The sequence below is a fragment of the Mustela nivalis genome, assembly GCF_964662115.1.
Source record: "Mustela nivalis genome assembly, chromosome: 5".
Taxonomy (NCBI): Eukaryota; Metazoa; Chordata; class Mammalia; order Carnivora; family Mustelidae; genus Mustela; species Mustela nivalis.
This window is the reverse complement of record NC_139024.1, coordinates 36,369,187-36,379,212: the sequence shown is the minus strand read 5'-3', so window position 1 is coordinate 36,379,212 and position 10,026 is coordinate 36,369,187. Positions and strand designations below refer to the sequence as shown.

Genomic DNA, 10,026 nt, shown 5'->3' with positions numbered 1-10,026 from the left:
TGTGCTTTCATATCAGGATAGAGTATGGTAACCTGGTTTACTTTATTTCTAGCTGGTCTAAGTGCTAATATGGTTTGTAAAGGTTTGTTCACTCTGACATTCACACTGATAGGAGATTTTCAGTGGAAAGCAATTCAGATACTTCTCATTGTCTGTTCAGTCTGCTGTGCCATGAATATGTGAATTCATCCAAATAATATTATGTTAATCAAGTCTACCAAATGGTAGGTGCCATGAGAAATAGAATTCTGTCTCAAAAATTATATGTATCCACTAGTATTTGATTAAAAAAGATATTTCAAAGAGAGTAATAAATTTATATTTACTGTAGTTTGTATCTATACTCAACTTCTAGAACTTGGGACATTTCTCAACAAACCATATCTACAGTCTTGTCAAGGAATAACTTTATTACTTAATTTGAGCATCAGATTATATATACCCTTTATTTTATTAATTTAGTTTTTGGGGGGTCACAATCAGTGTTAGCTACTTCACTCTATTATTGCATATAGGGCAGGGATGATATCTAACAGATTTGGGGGGATATACTACCTTTCACAAGCTTAAATTTCATGGTAGAACTTCTTCAACCATTTGTTCTGTTGAATCTTCCTCTATCTGTTGGTTTTCCTCTCCTTTCTTTGTTTTCAACTTCTCTATATACTAATTGCTTCTCTAAGGTAACAAATGTGTTAAAGAGTCTATCATATTAAAGAATTCTCCCTTAATCCTGGCTTCCTCCCTGCCTCCTGCACACTTTAAGTTCACATTCCTCTTCTGCCTAAAACAAGTACTTCTAAGGAATATTTGACCCCCTCTGAGCAATTAGTTTATAGAGTCAGAACTGGGAAACCCCCTAGTGGAATTCTAATTGCCCAATTCAATATTTTCCATTTCATTCTTTAATTTGACTTCTTTTTAAAAACTTTTTATTTTAAATCCCTTTAGTTAACATATAGTGTTATTTAATTTGACTTCTGTGACATTTAAATATGTTTATCATTTTTTGAAACCAGCATATCTGAGTCTTTATTCTAATTACCTTCTGACCTTTAAATTCTCCTTCCTTTTCTTCACTAATTCCATCTCTTTGCTTATTTCTTAATCTGATATCTCCCAGGTGCAGTGCTTGGTCTTCCTCTTGGCAGTACTCTCCACTCAAGTGCCTTCAATCACCACCCAAATGAGGGAATCTAAATTTAAAGTGCGTATCAGAACACAGGGAGACATTTGCAAAATAGGATCTGTGTCCCTCTCCCACAAATCTGTCAGTAGATTTGGATTGGGTCCATGGTCTCTGTAAATGGGGGGGGGGTGAAACCAAGTGATTCTGATGTATGCTTCTATTTGAGAAGCCCTGATGAATATGGTTTTAGGTATTTAGGCTCCAAACCCATAGATCTAACTGCCTGCTGAACATATTCACTGTAAGCAACCAGAGATAATTCCAACTTGTCTTAGACTTAAAAAGAAATCATCTTCTCTTCTAATACAAAATCACTGAATCTTTTAAATTCCTTAACTTTGTCATTAGCATTATCATCTATGTAATAACCCAAGGCAGAAACATGGAGATATAATTGATTCTTTATTTTAATCAATCTTATAGGTAGTCTTTCCTCTCCATTCCTAATGTCATCTTTGTTTGCAATTTTCCCTTTGTATGAATGCCATCATTTCTCATTTTATATATATATGTATATATATACATATATATATAATATATTATATATAAATATATTTTTCAGAATTCACCTCAAACTCAATTTTCTAATAATATCTAACTTGTCTTTTTACATCATACCCTGCCCTCTTTTTCCTAAAATAATATTCTTGTTTGTAATTCTCATTGTTCTCAACATTATTTCTATCACTTTGCTTAAAATTTTGAAAATATCTATAGGACTATCTTTATAATAGGCTGAATGTGCCTTGATGCAGGAACCATTAGCTTTTATGATTTCTATTGATTAGCAGGATATCAAACCTACTCTAGAGACTTAAACAAATGTTTGATATGTATATGTGTGCATGTTGTGTGCATGCATTTAATATTCACATGGATATAACTAAAGATTCAAGGTTGTTTTTATAATCCATCATTTACACATTATTTATAGTTTTCTATACTTCTTTAAAAAGGCTGGGTTTTGAAACAGAATATATATATATATATATATATATATATATATATACTGAGATTGATGTATTATTTCTAGTTAATATATAACACACTGAAGTATAAGGAAGATTTACAACTTATTCAATTCCACATGGTACATCATTAGTAAAGTCAGAATGCTATCTATAAGACTTCTTATATCGTGCTATTTCAAATGTAAGAATAATGTCACAAATAACAGGAGTACCAAGATAGTTACCACTAGTTTAAATGTGAGATTTGGAAGAATTTTCAATAGACTCCAATAAGGTTGTGAGTGTCTCCATTTAAATTCTGCTTGAGTATTTAAAACCATTTAAAACCACCTGTTTGTGCATTCAATTTCTCATGTTGCACACATAAATGTGAGTTTTTGCAAGCAAAAACAGATGCACTCCTAAAATGTGTCAGCACATTTTCCAAAGCCTACTGAAAATGTGTCCTCATATGTCTCCAGACTTTGTTATAACTTACATCAGTGAGCTGTATAAATTGGTTTCTTGAATATCCATTAATGCAAATTACCAGGCCAAGAAAACACCACACAAGGACCTGTAAAATCACAAAATATAACATCTTTCCTAGGAAGGCACCAAAGAAAACAAAGTTATGCTGGAATTTTTTTTAATCCTCTAGGGAATCTTGGAGGTAAAGATAGCTTATTAGAATATATGCATATATATATATAGAGAGAGAGAATATATGCATAGTATATATGCATATATTCTAAGTCATAGATAGTACTACCTTTTTTGTCCCTCAGACACTCACGTATTTGATGATGCTGGGTGAGATGAAGAAAGAGCAACTACAGTTTTATTGTAAAAATAGAAAATGTGTTCCCCCATATCTTATTATAAGTAGACTGCAATGCAGAAAAAGGAGAAAATTGAAGTATAGAGGGAGGATGTTATATTTTGAGCAAAATATCCATTAGAACGTATTGCAGAATTTCCAATTATGATAAAAAAAATGTAAAGACAGTTAATCTGTAAAATATCACTCATGTTTCTTCAGTTGGTCATTCTTAGATAAGATCCATTAGTCTGTTCTTACCCAAATCATTACTAGAATGAAAAAGTGGTACTCAATTCCCACAAAGTTCACAAATTTAAGATAACTGAATACACCTCCCAGTATTAAGTGGCAAGTCGGAACATACCACTTGTGTCACTCTCTTTAAATCCCTGCTCTACCAAACTCCTAGAAAAATGTATCATATGCATCCCTCTTTGATTTTCTTCATTTTTTTTCACTACATCTTTGCATTCTATTTTTAAAACATATGTTTCAATGTCTTATTTCACCCTTTTCTTTTTCTCAAATGTGGTACCTGCGCTGGTTAATTTTATGTGTCAACTTGACTGGGTTCCATGGTGCCCAAATGCTTGGTTAAACATTTGTAGGTACCCATAAAGGTGTTTCCAGATGAGATTCACATTTGAATTGGTAGAAAACAGCAGATTATCCTCCTCAGTATGGCTGGACCTCATCCAATCAGTTGATGGCCTGAAGAGAATAAAAAAGCTGAGTAAGAAAGAATTCTCTCTTACTGCCTGATTATATATGAGCTGAGACACTGGTCTTTTCTTGTGTTGTACTTAGATACAAACTAGAAGGAGAGGCTCTTCTGGGTTTCCAGCTTGGCAACCGCAGTTCTTTGGACTTCTTAGTTTCCAAAATTATGTGAGCTACTTCCTTATAATAATTTGGATGGATAGATAGATAGATAATATATAGGCTATTGGTTCTGTTTCTCTAGAGAACCTTTACTAATATAGCAGCCTATAATATTTCTGACTTTACCTTTATCTTTCCCCACTGCCTTCTATCACATAGTCATGTGATATACAACTGACTAGGTCACCATATGGTGAATATATTGTTGAAATAAAAATTAAGGACTTATTCAGTTGTATAGCACATGTGTGACAACAGTTGTGACAACAACTATATAAAGATATGTATATATGTTGCATATATGTATATATACATATGTATATATACATATATGATAAGCTGTATATATGCATGTGTACACATATATGTATATACACATATATGTATATGTGTATATATATTCAAAGTATATATTTTTTGCATCTGCTAAGTAAAAATATTTTAGAATGAATATAAATAGTTTAGTTATCCATTTCTCCATGTGGACAAATATCTTGCCCCTAAGTCTTTGCTACAAAAAATGATACTGTGATCATACCTTTGAATCTGGGTCCTCAAATGTATTTCTAGAGCATTATCTAAAGAATAAAAGTGATGTGTCAAATTTATTTACACACTTCCTTTTTATAAAAGCTGCCAAATTGTTTTAAAAACTACTATAATTTATTATCCCATCAATTGTGCATGAGTGTTTCCATTTCCCCAAATCCTTGACTGCCTTGATATTTTTAATTGCCTACAGTTAAATAGAGCCAAAGTGAAATTTCCTTATTCAATTTCCATGTTTTCTTCTGATTTTAGTTAGTTTATGTATCTTTTCATAGGCTTGATAATAATTAGCAAAAAAAGCCTTGACATTATAACCAGAATAGGACAGTACAAAGACCCAAATATTTTAGGACAATTTCAAAATAAATCATTTACCAGTGTGGTAGCCAGAATAATTGCCTTTCAAAAGAGAGCTACATCCTAATCCCTGAAATGGGTGAACATTAACCTATATTTTAAAAAGGGGGAGAGGTAAGTCTTATTTTATATGGAAAAAAATATGTAATTAAGTTAAGGATTTTGAGGTGGAATAGTATCCATTCTGGATGGATTATCCATGAGCTGTAGTGAACACTGTATTGATTTCCCATGGCTGCTGTAACAAATTATCACTAAATTGGTGCCTTAAAAAAAACAGGTTTTTTTGGTTTTTTGTTTTTTAGAGAGAGTGTGCATACAAGTGTGTGCCCACATGCACGAGTGATGAAAAGAGGCAGAGGAAGAGGGAGAGCTCGAGAGAGAATCTTAAGAAGATTCCATGCCCAGCATGAAGCCCAATGAAGAGCTTGATCTCCTAACCCTGAGATCATAATCTGAACTGAAATCAAGAGTTGGATGCTTAACCAACTGAGCTGCTCAGTTGCCTCAAAACAACAGAAATTTATTCCTTTATAGTTCTGGAAGACAGAAAGCTAAAATTGGTATCACTGGGCCAAAATCACTGGCAAGGTCTTGCTCCCTCTGGAGGCTGTAAGGGAGAATCTGTTCCTTCCCTTTTCCAGATTCTGCAGGCTGGTGGCATTCTTTGGCCTGTGTCTTTTTTGTGTAAGTGTATGGGTTTTTTTGTTTGTTTGTTTGTTTGTTTTGTTTTGTTTTGTTTTGTTTTGTTTGAGGCCATTTCTTTCCAATTATTGGGGTATGGGTGGAAATCAAAAACAACCTTCAGATTTTCCAAATGCCTTACAGTGAACATAGTTTTTTTCCTTTGTGGATGCATCTAGAGTTTAAATGGATGGGCTGGTTCCTGTAGCATCAAGATTTTTTTTAGATTCTTTTGAGTTCAAGTAGTCATCAGAGGAATAACAATTTATAGGATGTCTCTTGGGTTTCCAGAGTCCCCACTAATAACTCTTCAAAGTGAATTTGCTTCTTCAGGTCTCAGTGTAATATCCCAGTGGTAAGTTCCAGATGTCCCAGTGGTAAATGATGATGATTCAAGTCCCTCTCACAGGACTATGCATGGATCCATTAAATTGTGTCTGTGAAGCATAGAGTAATATCTAAGTGAGGTCCTCTGAGTCTGGCATTTTATAATCCTACTTTGTGCATGTGTTCAGATTCACTGAGAAAATATTCCTTATTTATTTTTGAAGCAGCTTATTAAAATTCTTAATATTCTGTTGTGACTTCTACATTTTTAAGATTAATTTGGCCAATTATTGATATATTTGCATTATTGTGTTCTCTAATCTTCAAACATGGCATACCTCTCAAGCTATTTAGTTGTAATTTTATGCCCTTTAGAAAATTTAAAAGTTCTTTCTGTAATAATTTAGATATTGATTCTTTCATTCCTACATTTTATTTTTTTATATCCTGCCATATAAACAGGAACATCCAATAATGGATTGAACAATGTTAGTGTATAGTAGTGCAGATGTGGTTCAAGAACTTCAGAGCAAAAAGAAAGCAAAATGAAGTATATTCAGAAAAGCAAAAGAAACACAACAATAACAATTACTTGATGGGTAAGTCAAATCAATCATTCAAAAAAAAAAAAATATGGACGTATCATTCAGATGGACTAACGGTGCCTGTCTTCTTTCTCCAGTTTCTACATATCAGCTGATATTTTCATTCCAACCTAGTATATCTCCCAACTTTAAGATCCTTACAGAATGCTCTGTTAATGCAAAACAGTTTATTTTGGCTGCTGCCAAGATACTAACATACACTGGCTCTATATTATTTCAAGCTCCAATCCTTTGTTCAAGCCTAGAATCTAATTCTTTTGTCTCATCATCTCTACAAATATGACTCTGACTTACAAAGAAATAAAAGGCCTTTGTGGTTAAGAAAAAAAATTAATCAATTAACAAACATACAGACAAGGAAAAATAAAGAGTTCCTAAATAGTTATAAGTATTTTGAAAAATGGACCAAAGAGAGTTAGGGATTGACTCTACCACATATTAAGTCATAGTTTACAAAGTACAGTAATTCGATAGGATGGCATCAACGCAGAGATATTCTTATAGACCAATGAAAACTACTGATTTCTCAGAAAAATATATACCTTTTTTAGGACTTGGAAATGATAATTACTATCACAAGTCAGTAGGAAAAGAGACTAATGAACAACTGGTATGGGAAAGTCAGCTCACCAGCAGATCAAAATAAAGTTGTTGCCTACTTCTTACCATGTTTAAATAATCTCTAGATGGATTAAAGACCTAAATGTGTCAGAAAAACTGTATGACCTTATGCATACATGTGTTGTTGAAAGACAAAAAAAAAAAATGATGCACTTAACTGCATCAAAATTAAAGATTTATCAGTCTTTCCTCCACATTGAGGGCGAGGATGAATCTCATCAAGGACCTTGACCCTACTCATATCAGTCACCAACAGAAGCCCAAATCAACTCACATTACTTGATCTTAATCTTAATAAAGTTCCACACTTTACCCTCATTTCACCCTCTCTCATGTTTTCCAATCTTCTGAAACCTTGTCTCTTTATCATCTAGATCCCATGGTCAATAATCAACAAATCCCCTCCATCCTCAATCTCTGTGTCTTTTTGTTGTAGTTGAAAGCTAACTTTCACAGGATTCTGCTTCCCCAGAAGCCCTCTTGGGTGGGAGTGGTTTTGCTTCCAGATCTTTTGTACTAATGGGCTGCAACAGCCTTAAGCACAGAATATGTTCATTCATTCAATATTTATTGAATATAATTATTGAATACATCTGCCTCACATTTTCTTACCTAACTTTAATAAGTATCTTTAACTATTTAACCTATAACATTCTTTTGTACATTAAAATGCCAAATTATATTAATAAATTATAATTGTTTTTAGCAAGGAGTCAAAGCCAGTAGTACATGATTTATAAATGTGTCCTCATTGTTTTAGGCTGATTATTATAGAATAATGACTATCAACATGGCATCCAGAGGGAACCATGGGAACTGTTAGAAATGCGGAATCTTAGGCTCCACTACAGACCCACAGCATCAGCAATCTGTGTTTTCACAAACCCTCCTGGTGGCAATTAAATTTTGAGAATCACTAGAACATAGATTGATAATCACAAGATAGACAGATGTCGGGATTCTTATGCAGGTGCTTTACTGAAGGGAGTGTTTTGAAGGGAAAACTGCAGAGAAATGAAGGAAAGCATGTTGGCTAAGGTATGGATTCAGCTCAAGTCTAGCAACAATCTAAACCTCTGGGGAAACCTGCCTGGTCAATGAGTCCTAATTTGAGACAAATCTATAAAACTTGTTAATCCTAAATCATTATGGTTTTCCTAGAGTAAAGGTGTAGCCTTAAGGCCTTTTTGCATAAGATGGCTCTAGAAGGCCCAAAGAAATTCTCAGACTGTGGCCTTCAACACTCACAGAACTTTGGATTAGATGGACTGTTCAGAGTTCTTATACTAAGAAGGACATGCATGGAGCACAAATCTGTATTTTATACCACGTTTTATTTCAAATTCCTCAGAGAGAAAGTATTTAGGTTTTTATGCATACTTTCCTTTGGAAAACAATAAAAGAATATTTCATCCACAGACAAAATTCAAAGATAAAAACTTCCAGTGCCTTCAAGATAATTTTAATTAGCCCTTCAGTCAGGTGCATAATTTACAGTCTTTCTCAACATTTTCTTTAATTCTTGCCAATCCATTTTATCCTCAGTCTGAAAACTAAAAGGTTTTTAATTTTTTTAATTTAAAATATTTTTATGAAATGACCTCTTGACCACATAATGAATCTATCCTCTTATCTATTAATTCCTTCAAATCCTGGGTATTTTAAATTGCTCAAGCCCTATTTGGTCTGGACGATTATGCTGTTTCTTGTGATTTTACTCCTAAAAGTTGATAGTATGTTCATTTTAGAATCATGAATTAAGCCATAATCCTAAATAAATTGCTCAATAATAATTTAAGCTTCTGGAGGTCTGATTAAGAATGCTAAGGGATTATAAAAAGTGTATGATGACCAAGTATAGGGGGACAAAAGGCAATGTCTTTAAAACTTTTTTTTAAGTACCCATACTTGGGAATTAATAATATTAAATATTTTTCACACTTTCTCTTTCAGAAAGAAAATGCAGATGCAAAGCAAGTTCTAAATAACTATTTAGGCACTATTGAAGCCATTTTATAAATAAGCATAGGCATATTATAATGTCCTGTATTAATTTTAAAAATAGCTCCCAAAAGAACTAAAAGACTTTAAATTGCCATTTCTAATGATGTAGAGAACCAGAAATTAAATAAATTCTCCTGCTCCATTGGTAGGACCATCCCCGTCTCACCTCCTTTTAAAATAACTATATCTAGGGGTGCTTGGGTGGCTCAGTGGGTTAATCCTCTGCCTTCAGCTCAGGTCAGGATCCCAGGGTCCTGGGATTGAGCCCTGCATCAGGCTCTCTACTGAGCAGGGAGCCTGCTTCCTCTTCCTCTCCCTCTGTCTGCCTCTCTGCCTATTTGTGATCTCTCTCTGTCAAACAAATAAGTAAAATCTTAAAAAAAAAAATAGCTATGTTTAGTTGCTTTAATATATATATATATCTATATATATGATAGACACCTTTTTCCCCATAGCTGGAATCAATATATATCTTCCTGCAGGTTTATTTCAAATCCTCTTCTTTTTGGTATCTTCTTTCTTTCATTAGTTTTTCTTTAGGTTATGTATCCTTTTCCAACATGCTTTAGTGTTATATATTTCTCTTGTGATATAACCTAGAGAGGCCTAAAGTAAAATTATTTTAAGCATGGTTCTGTATCTATACTTCCTTGATTTCTCTCATTGACATTTATCTTTTTAGAATAAAGTCTAGTCTTACTGAAAAAATGGATTGGTCTCCATTTTTTCTACTCTTTCTTTATCTCCTCAATCCATGTAAACCTTCTGGTTTCCCTTTGTGAGGTGTTTATGCCAGTTTGGTTAAGAACATGCATTCTGGTGGGAAAAGCCTGGCTTCAAATTCTGAGTCCCAAGATGTGAGGCGTGGAGCAGGTTACTAAAGCTTTCCATTGCCTACCTTTGAGCTTTCCCATATGCAATTTGTGGATAGGTAATGTTCTACCTGTAGTACATGCTGTTTGAGCCCCACTCAGATTCCCTTTCTGTGGCCAGTGCATACTTTTGCACAACTGCTCTTTTTCTCTAGATAATACC

The 10,026-nt window shown here is 33.6% G+C and overlaps 1 long non-coding RNA gene across 1 annotated transcript in view; it reads left to right on the top strand.

Annotated features, from left to right (window-relative positions):
* Positions 1-7,841: 7,841 nt before the first annotated feature.
* LOC309864289 overlaps positions 7,842-10,026 on the top strand; it is a 32,477-nt gene continuing 30,292 nt past the window's right edge. The window contains exon 1 of the long non-coding RNA XR_014311436.1: positions 7,842-8,025. This is a non-coding gene — a long non-coding RNA (uncharacterized lncRNA). The remainder of the gene's footprint in view (positions 8,026-10,026) is intronic.